Source organism: Lycium ferocissimum, chromosome 3, assembly GCF_029784015.1.
Source record: "Lycium ferocissimum isolate CSIRO_LF1 chromosome 3, AGI_CSIRO_Lferr_CH_V1, whole genome shotgun sequence".
Lineage (NCBI taxonomy): Eukaryota > Viridiplantae > Streptophyta > Magnoliopsida > Solanales > Solanaceae > Lycium > Lycium ferocissimum.
In genome coordinates, this window is record NC_081344.1 from 53,463,722 (window position 1) to 53,490,455 (window position 26,734).

At 38.4% G+C, this 26,734-nt stretch overlaps 1 long non-coding RNA gene and 1 pseudogene across 2 annotated transcripts; both read left to right on the forward strand.

The window, feature by feature from the left end:
• The first annotated feature begins 4,325 nt into the window (after positions 1-4,325).
• Positions 4,326-26,734, forward strand: part of LOC132050279 (uncharacterized) — a 101,810-nt pseudogene continuing 79,401 nt past the window's right edge.
• LOC132051133 (uncharacterized) lies at positions 7,018-9,568 on the forward strand. 2 transcript variants are annotated; one of them, XR_009413593.1, is made up of 3 exons: positions 7,018-7,153; positions 8,498-8,572; positions 9,382-9,568. It is a non-coding gene; the product is annotated as an uncharacterized LOC132051133 (long non-coding RNA). The 2 variants fall into 2 exon arrangements; XR_009413592.1 differs by lacking the exon at positions 9,382-9,568 and adding an exon at positions 8,898-9,370.

Here is a 26,734-nt window from a genome sequence, read left to right on the forward strand (position 1 = left end):
TAAATTATAGGAAATGGCATGAATATGATGTAGTTTGGAAAGGGAATTGAGGAAAGGGGTACATGAATTCAAGATCGGAGATGAGGTAATGGATTTATGAGTGTTATAAGTAAGACTTTAAAAGGGGGAAGGCACCGTAAGGTAAGACTCATAAGGAGAAAGCGAGTGAATAGGATGCAAAGATTCAAAACGCACCCGTACATGAAAAACAGATGTAATTTGAAGTGAGAATTTTTGTGGAAGCGAATTCAATAAGCTATAAGGGTCGATCAAAAAGGAATAAAGTGATTGCAGTGGTATCTTTCAAGATTGGACTGAAAATAATTCATCAGAAGAAAAGGAATTGAACGTTGTTCGGTGAAGGGACAAACATTAACAAGATATTGGAATAACTACGATGCTTACTATGGAATGACCACCCAAAGAAAGGGAGACTACAAAACAAAGAAGAGCCGAACAACTAAATGACCTGGTTGTAGGAAAAAGATGATGCAATAATGCATCAATTACGATAGTATTAGAAGAAGGATGATCCGATAATGGATATACTCGAGAATGGGATTATGGACGAGTACGAGCTTAGTTTAAACATTCGAGGACGAATGTTCCAAAGGGGGGAAGGATGTTATACTCCACATTTCCGCAGCCTGAGCGTGACACATGCTTCCTCAAACATTGACAATCACGTTGTTACTACATAATTTAAACTCACGTTGACAGTATTATATTTCGTATTTTTGTGCGCCGGATTATTCGCAAGCTGAGGTGGGGCCCACACATTGAGATTTTTTTGGGACATGTGACAATTTATACGAATCACATATGCGAAGTTAAACATAACTCAAGAAGGACCCTTGAGCCAAATCAAAGTGGAAGTCCTCCAAACAAATATTTTTAAGTAACGTTTTCGGGTGATCCGACTTCGAGGGGCAGAAACGGTATTATAAGTTTAGAATTTGGAAACATACCAAATACAGAAGTTGTAGATAATTGAATTAGCTTTCCAACCATAGGTCGTGGGTCCACAGGTGATGTCGGGACAATGAGATATGGACGTTTTAAGGCGGAAAGGTCAGTGGGCTAGGCCCAAACCGGGCCCAACCGGGTTAGGCCCATGACCCATGTTTATTTAAGTGATAAATCAGCCTTTTCTCCTCATTTTTCAGAACAAAACACCCAGAAAATTCTGGAGAAAAAGAGAGAAGAGAGCTTAGAGAGAAAAGATCAATTTTGACCAAAATCTGAGCCCCGAATCCCGAAGCCCGTGAAGAGAAAAGTGTTCTACGTTGCGTTGCCTCCAATTTGAGCTAAAAATCGACCAAAAAGAAGGGGGTGGACGTGGTGGCTGCACACTTGAGGTAATATTAAGGTTCCTTTTCATTGCTAATAAGTTTATTTAGAGTTCTACCGAACTAGAACGGAGAAAATAGTGTGATAAATTCATTTGTTGGCGTTGTGAATCATGGAATGAGATTTGAAGAGAATTTTGAATGAAAATGAATGTATTCAACTTGTAGAATGTGGAGGATGTTTCTATTGATGTTGTTAGTATTAATTTCGACTTCGTTACGGAAATAAAAAAAAAATTATGAAATAGTTATATCGCGAATTGGTTGGTTGGAAAATTTGGAAAATAATGTGTGGGCTATTCTATGGAATATTTTGGAGCTGGAAATATTATGTTTGTTGGTATTGTTGATAATGATTTGGCCGAGTTAAATTCTCGGGGATGTCCAATTTATAGGGAGGTGCTGTCGAAATTTCGTAGAAAAAGTAATGGCTTGGAATTGGGTTCTTCGATGTTTATGGCTAATGTTCGATGCCTACCGATGTTATTGTAGATCGTGAGAAGTCGAGGCTTGAGTTGGATTAGCTTAGGAAGCGATCGAGGTATGTAAGGCTTACTTTTTCCTCTTGGCATGTCTTAGACGTACTAAGGTATGACATGACTTGTGCTTTGGGGGTAATTCCGCTCTTACGTTCCGAGTATGTGTATGATCCTTAATTGCTCATAATGTGACACACTTCATATAGTCCTTAAGTCTTATGTATGTTTGGGTTTCAAATAGTGAATAAAGGATTTTGTTCCTAAAAGATTTTAAGTCTAAAAACGTCCCTAACTTTTGCAAACAAAACCGGATTACCTCGATATGCTTGAAATGATCCTCTAACGTACAATGACTTAAGTTTACATAGGCGGACTCGGAATGATTTGATATACGACTATGGCCTCTATTATACTTTGATATACTTATGATATAAGATGTGTTTCCGAGTACCGTCCGAAAGCTATTTGATATGACTATTGTCCGGATTTTTAAATGATGATTCATGTTGACTACTTCATTGAGTCTTTGAAAATATTTTATGTGCATATAGTTTCTCACTACTCGCTCGTGCCAGCCTCAATATGTCCTTCATCGCGTCCCGGCCAGGGCATGTATTCGAGCACCTCATTGCATTATTTACCGCGTCCCTCACCGTAGGGCCGGGCACGTTATATTTACCGCGTCCCTTGCTAGCGGGGCCGGGGCATGTTATATGATATGATGATATGGGAGAGGTGGCCAGGATGGCATATGATGATTCCCTTTACCGCGTCCCTCACTCGAGGGCCGGGGCACGTTACATGCACATGCATATGTTATGATTTTGATTTACCGCGTCCCTCATTAGAGGGCCGGGGCACGTTACATGAACAGTTTATATATGTGTGTTATGATTTTACTCACCGCGTCCCTCCTCAGAGGGCCGGGCACGTTATATGTTCATATGATGATTTTATGACATTGATATGCGTAATACATGTTTGCAAAGGCAAGTTTTATGATTTTCTCGTACTCCTTACTTCGATGATCCCGCTACTACGTGTCATGCTTTACATACTCGACATATTCCGCACTGACCCCTTTCTTCGGGGGCTGCGTTTCATGCCGCGCAGGTACACCCAGATGAGCTGAAGACTTTAGTAGGAGACATTCCAGCGGGATCGGCGAGCTCCAGTTCCTCCGGAGCGCTACCGAGTCAGAGCATTATGTTATGACAGTTTGTATATGTTAGAGACTTTGCAGACAGTGTTGTGGGTATAAGACGTCGGTTATGTAAGCGGCTATGTCAGCCGACGATTTGTTACGCATTGTATTATAAGTCCTATATTGTTTTATATGTTCCGCATTTTCATTGATTCGAGAAAGGAAAAATGTACACTATTCTCCGCAAAATTTTCATTATGTATTTGTGTCATAATCCGAGGGCCGTGTGATTATACATCGGGATGATAAGTAGGTCGGTTTGCACGTTGATATTGTACATAGATGTAGTTAAGCACATGAAAGTATATAGAGACACTCGATACATGCATTCATATTCTTATTGGTAAGTCGGGATGATAAGTAGGTCGGTGCTATTGTACATAGATGTTAATTTTTATCCTAGATTCTTATTGGTAAGTACGGTTGATTTTTATCCTTCTTATGTTATATTATGTTATATTCCTTGCATACTCGGTACATTACTCGTACTGACCTCCTTTTGCTGGGGGCACTGCGTTTTATGCCCGCAGGTCTTGAGATACAGGTTGACGGATCTCTCAGTAGGACTATCAGCTTCAGTGGATCGTCAGCAAGTGCCATTTTACCGGGCTTGCTCTTTGGTATATGCTATGTTCAAATATTATGTATATGCACTCCTAGAGGCTCACAAACAGTATGATGTATGTAGATGTCTGTGTAGCCTTGCCGGCTACATGTTATTATGAGGACACTTGTAGCGACCTTGTCGGCATATATATATGTATGGTCATGCATATGTTTTCCAATGTATTGGGCCTTTTTTGCTTGTAGTTGTTTTCTATGTTACAATGAGCTCATATTTCAAGCTAGGATAGTTGTATTGAGATTATGTCAGTATACGCCAGGTAGTGCTCGGTCGAAAGAACCGGGTGCCCGTTATGCCCCTCGTTGGGGTGTGACAAAAAGTGAAGGGAGAGAAGAGAGAGGGTAGGACTTGGAGGAACAAGTGATCGACTTTATAACCCCTCCTCAGATCTTAACCCCAAAGCAACCATTTTCTTTCTCTTTCTATATCCCCTTTGTTTCATCGCTTCAATTCCCCACCCCCCACCCTCAAGCTATTATTATTCTTTTAAATTCCGATTCCACGAACAAGAATTCCTTTTCCTGTTCTTCTCTCCCATTTATCTCCTTCTCTTTTCTCTCAGCCCATTTACCCTCAAACTTGCAATGTCCTAATGGCTACAATATTTGATCTCAAGCCATTATGGGTGAATTCTAGTTTGTAAGGGAGATTATTTTGACCAGGCTTCAATGGAAGATTGGTCCAAGTATGCCTATAGTCCTGCTTATTTAGCAGTAGCTAAACGAGACTATACCACTTTAAAATCGATCGTTGGTTGCCTGCCTCGTCTCGCCAAGGCTGGTAAAGTCAACACTGAATCGGAGTCTCTGGCCGCTGAGATTGATGCTGTTGTTGTTTCTGCAGTGATTGATAGGCTAGATGTTCCTGGACGTGAAACACCTTTACATGTTGTTGTTTGGTTGAGAGACCCAATCTCTGCTGAGATATTGATGGCTGCAGGTACGGGATGTCAAATGGGTGGGTTGGGATAAAATTGGCTTCACAATTCACTTTATAAATGTCGTACTTTCTAAATGCTTCTTTCGTCCATTTTGCTTGTCCATGTTTGACTTGACACACTCCTTAATGAAAAATTAATAAAATGATAATTTTATTATATCACCCCTAATTAGTATAAATCATCTAGAGTTAATAAATAAGCGGGTCATTGACTCGTCCAAAAGTTACTTAGGCTAAAATGGACTAAAAATCGGGTCATAACCCAACCCGCTCAATTCTTACTAAGTTTTAATTATTTGATTGTTATCTTTTAATTTGTTTGAGTATCTAATAAAACTCTGTTCTATAACTATATATGTCTTTGTTCTATGACTATATATGTATAACATATCAAATAAAAAAAAATGTCTTTTTAAAAATATTTAGAAAAAGTTTTTCATGGGTCAATCTGGGCTGCATATCAACTGGGTTGGAAAAATCGAGTTCAAATGGGCTGAGTTAATAAAATGAGCGGATCATTAACCCACCAAACCGATTTGGCCGGGTCATAATTTTATGGGCTGATTTTGCCACCCCTGGCTGCAGGTGCTGATTGGAGTCTTTGGAATCAGAATAGTTGTAGTGCTCTTAGGAAGCAGTGTGTACAAGGGAGGAAAACATTGCTATGATTATTGCTCGATACTATCAGCCTTTTGCTTGGGCCAAGTGGTGTCGTAAACTTCCTAGGATTGTCGCGTCTGCTGCTCGTATTCGTGACTTCTATATGGAGATAACATTTCACTTTGAGAGCTCTGTCATTCCATTCATCAGTCGCATTGCTCCATCGGACATGTACCGCATTTGGAAACGGGGTTCTAATCTTTGTGCGGATATGACGCTTGCAGGATTTGATGGGTTCTGCATTCAACATTCAGATCAAACTTTCCTCTTTCTCGGAGAAGGGTATTCGTCAGAAGATAGCAACATATCTTTACCTTGTGGTTCTTTAATTGTCCTTGCTCATAAGGAGAATGAGATCACAAATGCATTAGAGCGAGCTGGTGTGCAACTATCAGAAGCTGAAGTAGCCTATGAAGTTGCTTTGATGTCTTAAACAAATATGCATAGGCCAGGAATTGATGTTACTCATGCTTAGTTTGTTTAAACTGGAGGAGACAAGAGAGGACTGACACAGTTGGTACATGGTAGGCAAATGTGTATGATATGCTTAATGTCATAGTTAGTGTCAAATCAAGGTGTGTTCCTGGTGCCATGACTGATAAAGAGCTGTTTTCAATGAATGATGATGACAAATTAACAAACTGTGCTGAACATGACAATTATAATGGTGTATTAACAGCTGAAGAAAGAATGCCATTAGATTCTGCACTTCGAACGGGTAATTCAGATGGACTTGGTGATGATGAGGAGCTTGAGGTTCAAGATTTCCATGATAACTCTAGTGGAGGTTCATTTAGAAGTTGTGAATCTAATGGCGTTCCTAAAGAGAAGAAGAGTTGGTTTGGTTGGAATAAGAAAAATTTGAGAGGCATTGGTGATGATTTAGAGGATTCAAAGATTGTGCAAAGGTTCTCAAAGTCAGCTCTGGATGATAGCAAGCAGAAATCCAATGGCACTCATAGATCATCATTCGAAGTTTATGGGGAAGATACCGGGGATAATAAAAGGAGCAAAGATAAGAGCAGCAAGAAGAAAAAGAAAAAAGGGACTTTGGGTGAGTCTTAGAATAAAAGTGAGTACAAAAAAGGCTTAAGACCTGTTTTATGGTTGACACCTGGCTTCCCGCTGAAACCAGAAGAGCTTTTGACATTACGAGACGTATTAGCTAACAAGGTTAATGCTATTAGAAGGTTGAGGGAGCTTTTGACCACTAAGCTACCCCCGGCACATTTCCAGTCAAGATACATGATACCTTTTTATTTTTTATTTTTTATTATGTTCTTTTCACTCTTGCTTCTAGTTCTTTCTCCTTATTCTTTATTTTAGTGGTAATACATTGTAAAATTCCTTTTTCCACATGGCTAGCTTATGCTTATATTAGAGGCACTTGAGGAAAGGTGGATGGGTCTTTAATATCTCAATTCCTTTATAGATGTGCACTGCGTGCATCCACCATGAACCTACCTATCTTTGTTACATCTGTATTTCAAAGAAGGATTGCATGACTGGTGGAACAAAACACGAAGCCTGTCATTTTCTTCTTTAATGTTCTGTTCCATGTGATTAGACTCTACTCTTCTTGTTTGTTCCTTTGTATGGCATAAGCACCATTGCTCGTGACATGTTATCTCATCCTTTTGTTCCTTTAGTCACCTAGTGATGTGTACCCGGTGGTGTGCACGTCAGAGTCATAAGGACTTAGGTTCGTGTCATATATATGGGTGATTTGCACAAATAGAATCTTCCCGTGCAACTGTTTAAGTTTTTATCCTGTTAAGAGAAGTCTTGGGAAAATATCCTTCGCGGCGGAATCTGGAAGCACGTTCCTGGTGGTTGCCAGGATTTCTTGACTTGTGGATTCACCAGGATTTCTAAGCAAAATCCTTGAAATTGCCAGGTTTGACCATGACTTGCCTCAACAATAAGTTATGGTGATTCATCAGGATTTCTGGTCAAACCTTGACGAATCACCATAATTTTGACCACAAATCTAGATAAATTTCCAAAATTGGCTACAAAATCCTAATGGGTCACCATAACTTGCTGGGTAAATTTTACCAACATATTTTTGCTTCAAAATTGGTCTAAATCAATTCCAAATGACTTTGCTTTTTTTCAATACAACTTCGGGTACCAATCTCAATAATTTCCAATATTTAGGTTCAACTTAAACCTTCAAAAATCAATAGACCTACTTTGTCTTCTTCAACTAATTTTTTCAAGATCAACAAAACCAATTCAATTTTCTCCAACCAAACCAATACAGATCATTAAGGATAGCCAATATGAGCTTAATGGAATACTACCTGTAACGACCCATTAGGTCGTTAGGGGGGTGACTTAGGAAACTAGACCTCCGGAATTTCAAGGCCGCGGGTGAGTCCGTAGCGTGTTTTTATGTATCTGTGCATGTTTTATTTGCGTCTGTAGGGCCTCGGATTGGTATTGGGATTTTTGGGTGGAAACTGGTGCAAAAACCTGAGCTACTGGTCAAAATGGACCGCTGCAGCTGGTGATGGACCGCTGTAGCGGGTCCGTCGTAGCTTGTTCAGGTTCGCTGTCGCGGGAAGCTAGGAGCTTAATGAGGTCTGCCATAGCGGGAGTTTACCCGCTATAGCGAGACCGCTGCAGTGAGACCTTGACCGCTGCAGCGGTCGACGCGAGGCAGAATCCGTGTTTTATATTCTTTATTCCGAACCCATTCCCCACACAACTCCAAAACAGTTTTCAAGAACTGTTGTGGCAAAATTCTAAGGCTAGGGCTAAACTACTCTTGAAATGTAAGTCTCAACCCTTGATTTTGTTCATTCCATCATATGATTAGGTTCCATGATTAGTTAAAGGTCCATTAATGGTAAATAAAAGGGCTAAAACTCTAGAACTTAAGAAACCCTTGATTAATGAATGGGTTATTGATTTTATTCTTTGTTTAATCATCTAGGAGTATAGATTATCACTTCCTAGGATGAGAACGTGGCTATTAATGGTGGAACTTATTGATTGAGACTTGGGGTTTTATAAAGATGGTAACTTTAGCATAAAAACTGCTTGTAAAAGGGTTGAAACGATTAGAAAACCCATGAACGGATAGAATATGATGATTGGGATGGATATTAGTATGAATTCACATTTAGTGGTAGTTCCCCCATTTGACAAAGGGTAGAAGTAGTTGGGTTCTCTTCCCCAGTTGTTGTTTGATTGAGTAGATGATTCGAATACTCATGTAGCGTTATATTTCTAGATTTTGAACATTCAGAAGCTTTGCAAAAGGGGAAAGCCATCGCGGAGTGATTGCATTGTCCTTATTCTGCTTGAGGTAGGTTATGGTCTACTTGAGATAGACTTTGATTAGTTGATTGTATATGTTATGAAATTGATAGGAGAAGCATGATTAGGGCTTCAGGCATAAAGTGTGGTTGGAAATTGCTTAACTGATATTGGTTGACTTAATTATGTGATAAACTGTTATGAAATGATAGAGAAGGAGTTCATAAATACTCTTTTTATTGACTTGGAGTAGTCCCTTATTCATTTTATTGATGAATTGATTATGGAGTCTTTATATGACTTGTGACATGGTGGCTTGTGTTCCCTGATATTAGTTTATTGATTGTTCACATTCCTTATTGATTGTGAAACAGAAATACATTGTGGTGAGAAAGATATTATAAATATGAAAAGGAAAATATGACAAGGGGGTGAGGATGCAGCCTAATTATGGGCTCGTGATTCGAGGTCAGTTCCGGAGCAAGTGGTACATGGACACCATGGGTCCCCTGCTGGTCATGACTAATGGGTCAAACATTACCATTTAGCATGTGTGTACGGATATGTGACAGAGTTGAGATAACTTCTGATTTATGATTGTGTCTGGTGATTTCATGGGTTGAGTTACTCTTATTGAATTCTAATTGTGTGGATTTATCTTATCCCTGTATTGGCTGATATTTCGGTGTTGGATGAGTCTTGTTGATGTTTTCGTGTGGTTATGTCTTTGTTGTGCCTAGCTGTCTATTTTATTAATTTTGTGATTGTATGCACGATACTAATCTTAGTCGGCCTATGATATTTACCAGTACATAGTGTTTGTACTGATACTACCTTGCTGCATTCTTTTGAATGCAGATTGTCATCCAGAGACATCTATGAGACATCATATTTAGCGTGAGGCCAGTTTCTGTCAGATTTGAGGGTGAGCTCCTATCCATGCCAGGCCGCCTGAAGATCTTTCATGTTTTAGGAGTCTATTTCATTCCAGACATTTGTGTTTATTTCAGACAGTCATTCATTTTTTAGACAGTTATGTTTTAGAGTCCTCGTAGGATGACTTTCAGATTTTGAGGTTGTAATAGTTAGACTTCTATAGATTTTAATTATTTATGGCATGACTAGACATTTTGGAGATTTTTGTATTGGTTATATTCCTAAATGTTTTAAAATTGGTTAATTAATTAGTAATCATTTGGATGGTTGGTTAAGTAGACGGTTCGTCCACTAAGGGATTTGTGTGGGTGCCACTCACGGCTCTTTGGATCGTGACATTACCCCATCAATTTCAACCACAAATAAGCAGTGGGAGGAAGAATGAGTAGAAGTAGAAGGGAAAGGGGAGATAGAGGAGAAATTCTGGTGAACTCTATTTTTGCACAAACTTTCTTAACAGTGTCAAATTAATCAACGGTCCTTAAAAAGTCTATCCCTTGTAAATTCCTATATTATAAAAGACAAAATATGGTGGATGTTCATTAAAGTTCAAGGAAATTGACTTTTGACTGTTAGAGAGATTCCTTTCTGATTTCTGTCTTTATGTTGATCTTACGGTAGGGTTGAAGTATAGCAAGGTCAAAGGTGAAGTGAATTTTGGGGAGTTTAACTTACAGGTTTAGTTTAGAGATCTTCCTGTACGGTGGAGACTTTTGTTATCATTTGGCTTTTCCTTATCTATGTTTAACCTCCTCTTCTTTATCTTGACTTGTTTGATACGTTCTTTTCTTGATTCTATTTAGATGAAAACATAAAATACTATATGGCTAGTCATGTTGAGGTCTTGATGGAATGGCATTATCTCCAATTACCTTTTTTACGTAATTCAAATATATCTCATTATAAGTACACTAAGTTGGGCTCCCAGTGAATTTTGGTTCACTGGTAAAGAAATAAAGGGTGATGTGTGTGTTAGGCTCATGTCTCGAGTTCAAACCTTTTCACATACAAAAGCCTGGTATTTAAGTGGAGGAGGATATAGCTTCAGGACCATTTTTTTGGAGTTTCGAACTTTGGGCTCAGTTGGTCCTCAACTATTTCTCAGTTGTAAAAACAAAAGTACACCAAGTTGGTGTTAAAGTATTTACATTTGGTTTAGTGAAAACCACAATAATCCAACGAATCACAATTGTCTATACTAAAGGGGTTCGCCCTTTACACCAAAATTATACATGACACAAGATTGTTTTTAATATACTTCTTGCACATGCTTGTTATGATGAAATAGTCTCCTATTCCTTTCACTCCAAAGAGGCTAAAAGAGACATAATGTTGTTGTTCTCCAAATTGCCTTCCTTTTAATGGATTCTATATTGCTTCACCTACCTTACTTAGTAACACCCAAGAAATATTAAGCATAGAGAAGACCAAGGTCCAAAAGTGTGAGGTAAAGTTGCAATGCAATAGAAGGTGATCAGTGTTCTTTCCAGTCTTCTTACAAGAAATAGTAGCTCTCAACAATTTGTGTCCTCTTCTTACGATTATCCACATTTAAGATTACTTCTCACATTGCGCACGAGGTGAAAAAAGCTACTTTCTTTAGCGCCTTGGTCTTTCAAAATATTCCCATATCTACATGTTCTCTCCTCCTACTAAAATCTCCATCTAAGGGTTGTCACTGTATTTTCCCCCACCTGTTTCCTTTTTATAATTTTATTGATAACAAATCTCCTTGTTCTCAAGCTTTCAGTGATAGGGTCATTCTTCCTGAAAAAAATATAATTACTTTTTAATAGACTGGAGAGACCTTGTTGAAAGATCAAATTATGAAAGTTCTGCTCCTCCATGTATCAAGCGTAACTGATAAGTCCAAGTGCATTTGTGTTTTGATGATTGTCAAACTATTTCAGAACCAGATAGAGACCTGGTCTGTAACCTGCTCTCTATGCACCTTGCACCGTCAGTAGAGAACAGCTGTAAAGCCAAGCCACTTGCTGCACACAAGTACAACTGTGAGTTGGCCCATGCTTTAGGTCAAAGTGAATGAGTGGTCTCTATCCATCCCACATGCTCCCACTATATATACAACATGATGGCAACATATTGAGCAGACTTGAAAACCTAATCTAAATCGTGCAAAGCTACCGACACAATTTCTCCAGATCTCTCAAGAACAAAGTCACCTACAAGTTGAAGAACCTGATCCGGACACAAGATTTAGTCTAAGTTCTTTATATTGTTTTGAGTATTTGTTCATTTGTGCTTAAAATTGTAAACCTACTGTTGACACCTAATTTTTGACCTCTTGTAATTTATTTTAATCACTCAGAGTCCTTAGATAATAAATAAAATGAGCTATGCACCTTAAAGGGTTTAAATAATTTCTATATAAATTGTTCAGGTCAATATTTTACTCCTTTAAATTGATAGAGAGGTATTTATGACATCACAAATTATTTAGAAATTAATTGGTACCTTTTATGATATTTATGAGATGCTTGTAGGATTTAATCAAAGAAAAAGCATTTTTAAAATAATCATTTATATAATTGTTTAAATTGTCAAAAATCAAAATTAACAAATACATTATTCCCTTCAATTCAAGGAGTTTGGGTAATTAAAATAATTGACCATTTCACACCGTAATCTTTAATTTCGTATAATTGTATAATTTGTTAAAATTATTTATCATTGTCTATAAATGTTTTAATTAGGCTAATTAATCAATTAGATGGTCATTACTGCAAATTGACTTTTAATTGTTTAATTATTTTTGTTATGGCCACAATTAAATTAACCAATTCATGGTTTAAGGAAATTGGGGTCAATTTTGTAAATCTAGCCTCTTAATGTCCTTGATTGAAATAACCAAATTCATTGGCTCCAATTAATTAAGGTCATTAGGATAATTTAATTTTAATTGGCTAATTAGGCCAAGTATGGCCATAATTGAAATAATCAATCAGATTAAAACTGTCACGACCCAACCGGAGGGCCATGACGGGCACCCGGTGCTAACCCACCCGGACACTTCTTATCGTACTCTCATATTCACATCTAGGTGAGCCACATGGCTTACTCATAATTTGAATACTTTAACAGTGCTAATCTCGTTGGGAAACAACGCATTCATATCATCATCAATAACAATGCCCATATCCATATACACAAGCCGACGAGGCTATCAAAATGATATACAAAATATTAGCCGACAAGGCTACAAGACATCTAATCATACACAACTGTCTACGAGCCTCTAGGAAGAGTATGTAACATAGTATAGGCGGAACAGGACCCCTCCATCCCCATATGTATGTACAGAAAAAATAATACCCAAAAGCTGTAGCTCCGGATGAAATGGAGCTCCTCTATGTAGTCCATGAAAAGAAATCTATGGGTCAAGCCTATCTCCCTGTCCACCTGCGGGCATGACGCAGGGTCCACAAATAAGAGGACGTCAGTACGAATAATGTACTGAGTATGTAAAGCATAGTCAACATCATAATAGAAGCATAATAGACAGCACAAGAAATAACATAAGATGGGAGAATCAGGAGGTAATATAGTCATTTGTACCTCTAGTGGCCTTCATCATATCTACTTACTTGTCTTTCGTAGGGACCTTCCATTTCTAATACTTACTCATGCATATATACATACATATACATATTCGTATTCGTATTCATATTTATTCATACTCGTGTCCATATCATACCCGACCATGAAGGTTCGGTGTTTCACATACCCGGCCATGACAAGGCTCGGTGATTATACATACCTGGCCCTACCAAGGCTCAGTGTTATCCGTACCCAATTGCAGTGGTGTGCGCGCAATAGATATCATACCCGACCATATAAGCTCGGTGTTACATAATAGTCATACATACTTAGACACGTATACCTAAGAGCCCATAAGCATCGTCAACATCATTACTATCATCATTTCGCTACATCTATCCTTAGGGGATCAATCATCATATAAGGAAAGTAGTAGAATCGTAAAAGTATCGAGAATCACGAGCTTTAGTAGCTTTAGAGATAGAATCATTTGGAGGACATTATATAACTCGTGAAAGGATATATATATATATATATATAGCCAAGGAACCATGCCTTATTGAAAGAAGGGTTAGCCTTACATACCTCTTCGTCTTCTTAACTATTTAACGTTCACCGTTGAAGCTTGAATAATCTACATTTAGAAGGATTCATACCATGGTTAAGTCTTAATGATACTCTTAAATTCAAACTAGAATAATTCATTATCTAATGAAAATTGGGCAACATTTCCCCTATTTCGTCCACTTCCACCATATTACAAAACAACTCCCAACAACCACAATAACATCCATAATACACTCACAATATCATAATCAAGTAATCACACTTCATTACGCCTTCGAAATTCATCCTTGTGGTCAACTTATGCCAACCACTTCACACCCATTTTAACGCATTTTCATATAATGCTTCTTCATCACCATTATTACCTTCCATAACATGATTATACCCATATCATACTAAGAATCATGACTCAATATAGATTACTACTCATAAACATCCTAAAAGCTACATTTAGACTTCATTTTTTACTTTCTTCTTCTACCCAAGTTTTGCTACAACCAAACATTCTCATTAACATGAAATAAGCATGGAAAATATCCTTTTATCTCATGGAAATGAGCTTTGGATCAGTTATGAACTTATGTTAAAACCCTAGCTTCAATACTCAAGAATCTCTTGTAGTTTACAAACCCTAGGAAACCTTCTAACACATGAACACTTTGATCCTTGCCTCTTAATCTTTGTTTTCTCTTGGATTGAGGTGGAATATGCTTGGAGAAGGATTTTGAGCTCTCAATACTTGTAGAAGATGAAAAATGAAATAAAAGAACCAAGGGCATCTATTTATACAAAAATTTAAAAATCTGCTCGATGGATTTTATACGGACCACTTATATGGTCCGTATAATATTATACGGTCTGTATAAGTGGACCGTATAACACCTTCAAGAAAACCACCCTTTCTGTAAATGTCATGTTATACGGGCCCTCCTTATACGGACCGTATAAAGTTATACAGACCGTATAAGTGGTCGTCTAACTCCAGTTGTGCGGATGTTTCTCTCGTTGATTCGTTTGATTTCTAATCCTCATGGAACCTTCTTGGCACTTACATAATATTTCATTAACCATACAATAGGCCCTATAGAAGCCCCTCAAGATATTCTAAATAACCATTAGCTCAATGATAGCGAAAACCTTTCCGAACACGACTTATGTGTCACTTCGTTCAACAAACTAAATTTCACATATTTGTATGACTTCAAAATATTATGCTATGCTCCTTAAGTTATCTAAGACCTTCCTTAATCTCGTAAGGATTTCATAATCACCTTAAGCTCACATTAGCCTATCCACAAGGCAACACATATGGAATTTCCGAGGTGTAACAAAAACCAACTAAGGTCGTATTTGCAAATTAAGCCCATTTGCATATTTAATCATTTTAAAATTAATTAGTAGGCTAATTACGTCCCAAATTGGTTATTTAATTTTTATCCATCTTTTGTTTTACCCATTTTTGCCCTTTATATATGTATATACACTAAATATACGTATGTATACATAACTAATAAACATCGTATATGAGGTCCCCTCTCCCTTCTTTTAGAACAGGGACCAGGCCCAGCCCAAGCTGGACCGACCGGGTCCAAAATGTACACAGATCAAATAAGTGGTAATACCCCCTCATTATCCCATTTTCCACACCAGAGCATGCTGGATCTCCACAGTCTTGGTGTGTCCATTTGCGTGAAACTATCAGGGTTTCAACCTCGATTTCTCTATGTTCATCCAAATGCGGTAATACCCTTTCACCTTTTTACTTTTTCTTTGATTTAAAGTCAAAACAAAATAATTTTCTTGAATATTTTGCTGTATTGCACTTGTACGTCCACATCTCTCATTGGTTGAACTCGAGTCAACTGATTGAGAGAGGACAAGCTCAGATCGAGCCGTTTGCTATTGATTTAGGTCGATCCAGACTGTAGAATACATTTTATTGAGTTATTTTAAGAAAATCTGCCTTGTACCACATCGATACTTCAATTTGTTGAAAGATTTTTGACCCCCACCATTTCACCAGTTTTTTGACTACCTCAAGGGGCTAGAATTTCGAATTTAAGCTTCTCAAGTATAAAATTTAAACTTTGACCTTAAGAGTTTGAGTTTCCCTAAATTCTAATTTTTTTTTGTGTTTTTCTGTTTTGTGTGGTTGAGTTTCGAAATTGGAAGCATAAGGCTCCAAGGTCCATTCTTTTGTCGGCTGTGGATATAAAAGGTAATTCTCTTTCATTTTGTTTTCCCCCATTTAGATTTTGCTTAGTATAAAGATGTTGAACTAGCTAGTCTGTTTGGATCTCGTTTAGTTTAAGTGCTTGCTAATACTGGTTTATGTTGTTAAATGCTGTCCTGTTTAGTTATATGCTTAGTTTATGACTTACTTAAGTAGATGGTGTAACCAGCTTGAATATCATGTTGAAACCTGCTTAACATGGGTTGATTAGTCTTCATAGTAGGTTGTTTTACTTAGATGATCTTCATGCTTCAACTTAAGCTATGAAATAATGTGGTTGATGTATCTTGAACATGTTTTTCATCCTAAATGATCCCATCCACACAGAATAAGATAAAACCAGGACTAATTAATAGTTTTTCTCAACTAATTTGCAATTGGAAATGGAGTTTGATTCAGTTTGGATTTTTGGCTGATTAACTAATAGTTGAAGCTTATGTGATCATGGCTCCACCTAGTTTAAACTATATGCTTTAAACTACCTAGATCTTTTTAGTAATCTTAAAACTAATGTGATTAGAGACTTGAATATGGACCTGGTTTGGTTTGTTTGAGTGTTTCAATTCCTGTTTGAATTTGTTTGGCTTAAACATATGGTATTCACAGACCTATCTTGACGTGGCCCCCATCACAAGTCTTATATCTTGAAACTAGTCCATATCTCTAAGCTCTAAAGGGTTTGATAGAACTGAAAAAAATGGATAAAACTTTCAGGATCAGGTCTAATTTGAAGCTGATTGAAATGAATCTGATTAGTTTTGCTAACTAGCAAAGTGGTTGTTAAGTCCTAACCTGATTGGAGGCTGCCTTAAGAATTGAAAGATGTAAAAATGGGAGAGAAATAGTTATCAAGGATATGAAAATTTGTTTTTTGTTGTCTTTAATCCCTTTGTTCTTTTTCCCCAACCCCATTGTGTGTCTTGTTTAAATTGGTGGAGCAACTTGTGTTATGAAAATAAGCTGGTGTTTTATAAGTTCTTGAATATGCTTTAATGTTTCTTCATGGACTGGCTCTGGTTTAATAGGTGACCTTAAATGTCTAATTTGATAATTTAAAGTAGTATGAAGATGGTAGAGTAAAGCAGGTCTAGTTATACTTTGCTAGGTCTTAAATAATTAAGAGATTGAGGTTTTGTCCTTTTAAAATATATATATGAAACCTGGTTGTACATTAGTAGGGAATAGGGTCTGGAAATGACTGCTGATAACACTGCTTGCTTAGGCCTAAAATGAGATTAAACATATAGGATCCTTTAAGTCCTGTTGGGATAAAGGGAGTTCAAAATAGGTTTGTAGGTAAAATTTTAAGAAAATTGGCTTTACAATCTGAGCTGTCCAACCCCCTTAGCATGTTTAAGGAGTAGAAAAGAGGACCATGAGTGTAGATATTTAAGTATAAACACTTGACAATGGGGAAGTCTTTTAAAGACATCTTAAGAGTAGATTGAGAAAGGACCAAGCCCCACTTGGTCCATAGTATCTTTCTTCCCAAATAAAAGATTGTCATGGCATATCCCACAAGTCTATGGGGTGCAGCCTACCATATTTATACACTTGGTTGCCTTCCCCCATTACTGAGTTAAATGGGTTTTAAAAAATGGACTTCGCTTCGCATTAATGGGTGTTCACTTAGATCACTAAACTTGGTTATAATGCTTGATGTTTGGATTCAAATGAACCTACTGACTTATTCAAGTATACCTTAGGGATTAGTTGACTGAACTAGGTGATACACATTAGCTTGAGGATTGTAGGCATTGATTAAAACTGGAAAGGGAGAAAGACTTCAAGTAGGTATATGATTACTGAAAATGAGTCAAATGTCTTATTTGGATAGTATAATAAATTGTGAGGACCCTTTAATAGCTGTTTAGGCTTGATTCATGACTAAGACTTACATAGGTTATCTGTATGCATTCGCTTAGTCTTATCTGTGCTTGAATTGGTTTCTTAAAACACTAGAATACTGAAGAAAGGAAAAGAGGAGTAGCTTAATATTAATTTAATTTCGTAGTATGATGACATGAGAATGCACTTATCTTTTTCTTTACTATACTCTAGATAATTTACCATGTCTTGAACCTTTAAGATGTGTCCTTAATCTTACTAGCCTATACCTAGTTATAGGGTAATGAGTGAGTCTGGCCTTGTTTGAATTAATAATGCACTGATCCTTAGCACAACATTAAACATCAGCCAGGGGTACAATAGCAACATAAGTGAGCTTTGAAATGATCCCAGGTGAATTGTGAATACTGTTTTAGTTAAAAAGTGAGAGAGTTAAGAGCAGGCCACTAATTGTGAATGATGAGTTAAATCATGCTCATTTCCTTATGGGATTAATCTATTTTCTACAGTGGAATAGGACTAAGGGAAAAGGTCTAAATGGGATTTAAAACTCTGAACCTTAAAATATTGAATCTTTTGTGTATCTTTGGGACTGCTTGCCTTTCTGCTTGCTTAAAGTGTGTATGAAAATACAGTTGCTATACTTAAAGACTGCATATCTTACATAGAATTACTTGGACTTAAAACATCTTGGCATTGCTTATACTTGACCTTACCTGTACTCTAGTTGCTTGTCTTGATCTTTAACTGAATGATCTTGGGGGTAATGCAGCATTCTACTTGTGATCAGTAAGCCAAAAAAGCCATGACTTTTCCTATATTTTCTTTGCATAATTAGATCTGCCTGTGCTCTGTTTCTGTTGATATCATAGTAATTAGAGATCAGTTATTTACCTTATGTGTTGCTTATGGCAAATGATTACTTCAATTAGAGAACTCTGATCCATCTGCTTAAGTTTATCCATACCATGTCCACTAGAGTTACATACCATGTCTTCCTGCACATCTTCTACATTATGTGTAAAAATTATCCAGGCTTAAAATATTGCATATAAAAGTTATGTGAATACCTACTTTGGCTGTGCATAAGTCATCTACACTTGTTGTAGGCATTGTATGATTGACTCTGTATGGTCTCTGTAAGTGTTAAATCTGCTACTGACCCCTGTTTACATAGTATCAGTACTGAAGTTTGCTCACTCCATGTCTATGTGCCTAATCTATATCTTGGCTATCCCCTATCTATATCCTGCAGCTTACTCTTGATCTTTTTATGTCTATGTGCCTTTACTTATTTTGTTTACACAATCTCTACTTGATTCAAAACTGCTTTGAAATATGCTACCACTATGTACCTGCTTAAGTTGTGATTGTTTGGTTCAATCTAGCTTTGATCACATTGTATCCATGTATGTCATTTCATCCTTGTTTAAGTTATATTTAGTTGTCTTGATTTTGGTTTACTAGAATATTACATCTGCCTATTGTCCATTCATCTTTTTTCCTCATACTCTTTACCTGTTCCTATTAATTTGTGGCTATCCTATAACTATGTGCGTTAGACTTGTTCTATCTGTTCCCAGCCTGTATATGGATATGTAAGTCTGTGTCCTCCATGGCTGTATTGGTTGGGAGAGCAAAGCAGTTAGGGGGGCTTGGTTTGAACCTTCCCTCGATGTCCAGCCATGCCGGAGGTTCACGAAACCTCTTGGAACTTGTGCGGTATCAGGAATATGGATGGCGATGACTTTTCCTCCTCACTACCCAAGTCTTCCCCAATAAAGTCTAAGGGCATGGAGGTGCATATGCATACTACATGACTTGAGAACAGATGTAATGATATACATGTATGTGTGTACAGCTATGTATGTGATAGGATCAGTAAAATATAAACTAACCTGGGTCCTTGTTTTTTTTCTTCTTCACTGCATGGCCACCTGGGCCGAGTATAAAACCAATCTATTGGGCTGAGGCCCAACATGTATTTCTTCACATTTGGGGCTAGTCCGAGTAAAGAAAGGGAAGCTAATATTAGAAGAAACGCGTAGAAGGCCTAGCTATACGTGAAAATTGTTGCACGTGGGAAAATTTCATGTCGTTGTGCGGCAAATGGACTAATGTTGGGTGAGAAGTATACGATGTCCCTACAGGTAAGAAAGGTTACTTGGCGATTTTAATTAAGATTCCAAAGACATTTGAGGCAGGAGAAGAAAAGTTCGTTGGGGAAGGCGAGGTATAAGTCGTGTTTTGGAGGGACTTTGCAAGTACCGAGCTAATATTGATTTAATGATGTCTTGAGGAAGAGTTATAACGCCCATTAGATTATCAATGAAGTGTTAAACAAGTGCTAAGAAGGTTCCATAAGGATGGGTGATCAAACGAAGAGACGAGAACAAGTTCGGAAAGAAGGTGGATTATACGACCATTTATACGGTCCGTATTATACGGTCCATATGATGGTCCGTATAACCGTTACAGTGAAGGGGCATCATTGATGGAGTTATACGGTCACTTATACGGACCGTATAATATTATATGGACTGTATAAAGGTCCGTATAATTCCCGTCGGGCAGCATCTAAATTTTTATAAAAAAGATGATCCAAGGTCTTATTTCTCATTTCTCATTTTCCTCCACTTCTCTCAAAACCTCTAGAATATTCCACACACTTCATTTACATAAATTCAAGGGAAATCAAAGATCAAATACCAAAAACTAGTAGAATTAAGTGCAAGAATGCTAACTAGGGTTGATGGAAGCTAGAAATCTCTTTAGAATTGAAGTTAGGGTTTTCTCCAAGAGAAGCATTTCCATCCAAAACCCATTCCTACACAATCAAAGGTGAGGTTTATGTTCATTTCATGCTATTAAGAGTATTGAATGGTTGGGAGACTTGGATTATGGAACAAAGTAGAAAATGGAGTACAAATATGAGAATAGTGAAATTCTTGAATGGTAATTTGATTTGAATCATAGTTCTTGACATGCTATGGGTATAACCTTATTATGAATGATATTCAAAAAATGTTGAAGAAGCATTATATGTGAATGAATAAGACGTCGGGTGATGACCATGGTTAGGGGTGACTTGAAAAGGGAATTGTGAGAATTGAATAATATCTAACTTAACCAGTCTATTGATCATGATATTGCGGATGTTGTTGTTGATGTTTGGGAGTTGTTATATTATATGGAGAAAGTTGTAGAAACAAAGGAAATGCTGCCCAATTTTTATTAGCTTTTATTCGCTTTACCTTAAGCTTAAGTATATTATCGATTATCTAATCTTAGCATGAATTTTCTTGAATGTAGAATCATTGGCTTCGACGGGAACCATTTAGTCGATAGAGTTAAGCAGACAAGAGGTATGTAAGGCTAGTCCCTTCTTTTCTAAGGCATGACTTCCTTCATCTTTCTATGACTCTTATATTCCGGAAAATATAGGTCTATGATTATTAAGAGCTTCTCATGAAATAAAGATAAGAGATGCCTTGTGAATATGAAAATGATGATGATAGTCTTATGAAGTTAATGATTCCTATATGATTCCTTGATGCTATTCACTGTTGTTAGGCTCACCTTATAATGCTAGTTCCTTCAAGGTGAGACATGATGATTATGACTATTCCATAATGAAATCGGGGGTTCTCGAGCTCACGTCACCCCGATAGAGTTATAGTTTGTACTTGAGTTCTTATGCATGCTTTATGATAAGTATATAATAATGAGATTACACCGTGCCTATATGGCCGGGCAGACACCTCTAAGGCGGGCGACATTTATACCATGTCTAGATGGCATGGGTAGACACCACTAGTGGGCGGCATGAGATGTTTATCCCGGACGCGGGCTAATGATGATCACACCGTACCTATATGGTCGGGCAGCTTATATATGCATATTCGATATGATGTTGTTTATGATGTAAGTTAGCATGCACAATTCTATATTAAGAGACAATCAGTGGTAGGTTATTTTCTTACTTGATGTTTCCCTATCTCTTCGACATGTTATTATTATTCATGCCTTACATACTCAGTACATTGTTCGTACTGACGTCTTTTCTTTTTATGGACGCTGTGTTCATGCCCACAGGTAGATAGGGAGGCGGCCCAGATTCTTAGGAGCTATTTGGCAGATTCACAGGAGCACTCCACTATTCCGGAGGTGCTATTTGTTGATACATTCTTTTGTGTATATATTTAGGCACGACGGGGCCCTGTCCCGTCTTTATGTCTCAGTACTCCAGTAGACGCTCGTAGATACGTATACGTGGGTAGTAGTGTCTCATGGATACATCAGTGTATATTTTTGCAGCCATGAGGGCTTATGTGTATTTATGTACTGCCTTGGAGATTATTTGTGTCCAGGATGGGTATAATGGTTAGCGTAATGAGTGGTGCTCGGTAGTCAGCTCCGGGTACCCATCATAGCCCCCTAGTCGGGTCGTGACAAAAGTGGTATCAGAGCAGTTTCGTCCTAGAGTGTATCTACGAGCTGTGTCCAGCAGCGTATGGTTTATGGGTGTGAAGCGCGCCACACTTATAAACAAGAGGCTGCGGGGCATTTAGGAAAAATGACCGTTCTTCTTCTTATTAGATCGTGCGATAGAGTTATGTTATATTTCCTTCTCCTTAATTGTGCGTTATGACTTCAGTGATGTCGGTAAAGAGGAAAGCCACAGCCGCCCAGAAGGGCAAGGCTACTACAGCACGGCGAATGGAAAGGGAGCCACCAACAAATATAGAAGAAGGTGAATCCCATAATGAGGCTCCATCCAATACCTCTCACACTCCGCCTATTCTGGAAGAATAATGAGGTGTCTCTACTCCGGCTCCTATGTCTCCAGTTCCTCCACTGAGTGCTTCAGGTCAACAGATGACCGAGGTCATTCAGTTATTGACTCAGTTGGTTGCCGCTCAGGCTCAACGGCAAAGTGCGGGTCCCGGTGATAGAGCCACTAGTGCAAGGGCCCGTGATTTCATGAGTCTGAATCCCCCAGAATTTTTTGGTTCGAAGCTGGATAAAGACCCGTAAGGTTTTATAGATGAAATGTTGAGGACGTTGAGAATCATCTATGCCTTCGATACTGAATCTGTGGAGTTGGCATCTTATAGACTCTGGGATGTAGCGGTCCTTTGGTACAATAATTGGATTTCTTCAAGAGGAGAGGACGCACCTCCCCCGGTCTAGCAAGAGTTAGTGAAAGCTTTTATTTGTCATTATTTGCCACCCGAGGTCTGTCGGGCCAGAGCTAAATTTTTTTTGAATCTTAAGAAAGGGAATATGAGTGCCCGGGAGTATAGCCTTCACTTTAATTCATTGGCTAGACATGCTCCGACTATAGTAGCTGACATGGGAGATAGAGTACATAGATTTGTGAGTGGCTTAGGGCCACATTTGTTTAAGGATTATTTGACGGCTTCACTACAGGAGGGGATGGATATTTCCCGTATTCAGGCTCGTGCCCAGAATTTAGAGGAACAACAACAATCGCGCCGAGGTGAGCGTGATATTGATAGAGGACAAAGTAAGAGGGCCAGATCTGCTAGTAGTGAGTATAGAGGGGGTCAGCAACAGTATTCCAGGTATTCGGGCCAGTCCGCGACTAGTGCACCTACTCGGTTTACGGGCAGGAGATTTGATCGCCCCATTTATTCTGGTCCTGGTCAGAGTTCGAGAGTCTCAGGTCCTCAGTTTGGAGGTGATCTGGCGGCGGGAGACCACCGTGATGCGCGATGTAGCCAGTGTGGTAGATTGCACTCAGGCCAGTGTCGCCGAGGTTCAGATGCTTGCTATGCCTGTGGTCAGGTTGAGCATATGATGCGTGATTTTCCATCGATGGGTGGTAGAGTTGGGGCTCGGCCAGGATCGATCGGGTTCTTCCTCGTCCGTGCGCCCGATAGGGCAGACTCCCCAGACTTCAGCAGGCCGCGGTAGGGGCAGAGGGGGAGCATCCAGTTTAGGTGGCACCCAACCCTGTATTTATGCTTTAGCCGGACGTCAGGATCTTGAGTCCTCCTCGGATGTGGTTACAGGTATACTATTCATATTCTCTCATGACGTTTATGCATTGATTGATCCAGGTTCTACGCTGTCTTATATTACTCCTTATATTGCTGGCCGCATTGGGGTGAAACCTGAGCTAATTAAACCTTTCGAGGTATCTACTCCGGTTGGTAATCCAGTAATAGATAGACAAGTGTATAAAAATTGTGTGATTGTGGTATGTGATCGTCAGACTAAAGTCGATTTGGTTAAGCTGGAAATATTAGATTTTGATGTGATTATGAGTATGGATTGGTTGGCCTCTTGTTATGCTAATGTTGATTGTAGAATGAAAATAGTTCGATTCCAATTCCCAGAAGAACCCATGCTCGAGTGGAAGGGTAATACAGCGTCTCCAAGAGGTAGGTTTATTTCCTACCTCAAGGCGAGGAAGATGATCACTAAAGATTATATTTATCATTTAGTCCGAGTTCATGACACCAAAGCAAAACCGCCGACTTTTCAATCCGTCCCGATAGTAAATGAATTTTCGAATGTATTTCCAGATGAACTTTCAGGCCTTCCTTCGGAAAGAGAGATTGATTTTGCTATTGATGTGTTGCCGGACACCAAGCCTATATCTGTTCCTCCTTACCAAATGGCTCCTGCAGAGTTGAAAGATCTAAACGCGCAATTGAAGGATTTGCTTGAGAAAGGATTTATTAGGCCCAGTTCATCACCGTGGGGAGCACTTGTCCTATTTGTGAGAAAGAAAGATGGTTCCCTACGGATGTGCATTGACTATAAGCAGCTAAACAAGGTTACGATAAAGAATAAATATCCGTTTCCAAGAATCAATGATTTGTTTGACCAACTACAGGGTGCCAAATGGTTTTTCAAAATTGATCTGAGATCGGGGTATCACCAAGTGAGAGTTAGAGAAGAAGATATTCCCAAAACAGCTTTCAGAACTAGATATGGCCACTACGAATTTCGGGTGATGTCATTTGGGTTGACTAACGCTCCTGCGGTGTTTATGAATTTGATGAATAATGTATTCAGACCTTTCTTAGATTTGTTCGTGATCGTGTTCATCGATGATATTCTAGTATACTCTTGGACAGAAGCAGAGCATGCAGACCATTTGCGTATTGTCCTTGGGATTCTTCAGACTCGTGAGTTGTATGCTAAGTTTTTGAAATGTGAGTTTTGGCTTAATTCTGTGACTTTTTTGGGCCATATCATCTCAGCTGATGGTATTCGCGTGGATACTCAGAAAATTGAGGTCATCGTGAAGACTTGGCCAAGGACCACAACACCTACGGAGGTCCGTAGCTTTTTGGGATTAGCAGGCTATTTGTTAGAACCCGTATTTTTGTACATTGGAACAATCCGGATTAATTATGATAAGTTAAGGGCAAAACTATTCCGGGAGATAAAGTCGGGATTTCTGACCGTTGAATTTTATTTTGAGACATAAGTTGTTCATAAATTTGTTGGTATGGAGCAATTAGAAAAATTTGGGACCAAAAGTGATATAATTGGAATCATAAATCTTGCACAAAATAAGGCCCTTGGCCGTGTAGGTCCTTAAATGGCCCACACAATTTTTGTGGTCATCTTTTTAGTTAGACCACCACATGTGTGGGCCATGACCACTTGTACAATACATATAGACTTAAAAGATGACCAAGTATTCATCCTTCTTCATCTCACCTCTTAGAAATATCAAGACTTGGAGAGCCTGAGGCTCCCTCAAGCTCACGACCAAAGGAGAAAAATCCAACCCCATTTCTAGCCTTCCCAAAATAATTTCTTGGTGTTAACCCACTAATTGGAGGTCCCTAAGTAGCGTGGGAGTGTCTTTGGAGCGATCAAGTCGTCCGTTTGGTGAATCGCAAACCCTAGCTTTCTTGTGGAATAAAGAAGAAAGGTGAGTTTTGGTATTGTTTTATGGGTTATAAATGTTTTATGCGTATTGTAGTATGCTAATGTGGATGAAAATCATGAAATATAGTATGATTAGAAGTGGGTTGTGTGATGGGTGTGCTAGCCGTGTAAATGGGTATTGTGATTGGGTTGTTGAATAAACTTCTTGTAGCATGTTAAATTGTTGTAGTGTGTAGGATGGCTAAGAATCATCAATATATGTCTATGTGTAGTGATAGATGAATATGGGTCATGCTATATGCCAAGAACACACTAGTGTCGCTTAGCGTTTTAATGGTTGTTGTGATGACCTCTATGTTGGAAAGGAGGGGTTTAATGTCCCAAATGATATGGTGAATTGTTACGGGCTGATTGGAGGCTTATTGTGCGTTTGACATAATTTGTATATCCATGAAAAATGATATCGTTATATTGTGAATTGTCGATACAAATTATGATTTGAAAACGAGGAATGTGTTAAAAAGGGGCTGTTCTCGGTTGGGGGACTGTTTCGGCCAAATTGGAGCAAATTGTTGGATTGTTGGAATTATTATATAAATTGTGAAAAGTGCTCTTAAATATTGTTGGTATGGATTCGGGTTAGTATTTACATATAAACGTCGATGTTGGCTTAAAGGTAAGCCGTTGAATTGAATTTAGGAATGTTGTTGAAAGATGGAAATGAAAGCTATTATTGTTGTTTTGCCTTTCGGATTGGTTGTTGATGTTGCTAGGTTGGTTATTGATGTTGTTGTTGATTGATTTGGCCGAGTTAAATTCTCGGGGTAGCCTATTTACAGGGGAAATGCTGCCCAAATTTACGTAGAATAAATTAAAGGGCGGAATTGGAATTTAATGCCCAAAAAGTCTTTAGCTAATGTTTGGCATTTTATGGCTTGTTTATAGATCGTGGGCAGCCCGAATCATAGGTTTGATTTAGCTTGAGTTTGGATCATATTGGAGAGCGTTGGAGGTATGTAAAGTAACCTTTCTTTTTGGCATGCCTTAGTTAAAGTAGGCTATGATACGAGCCTCAGGAAACTCTCTATTCTCGCAATCCGAGCTTGTCTATGATTCGCATGTGTTTCCTTGGTATTCTTGTGCTCACATGCTATAACATTGATCCTTATATCCTTGGAATTCATAATTTGT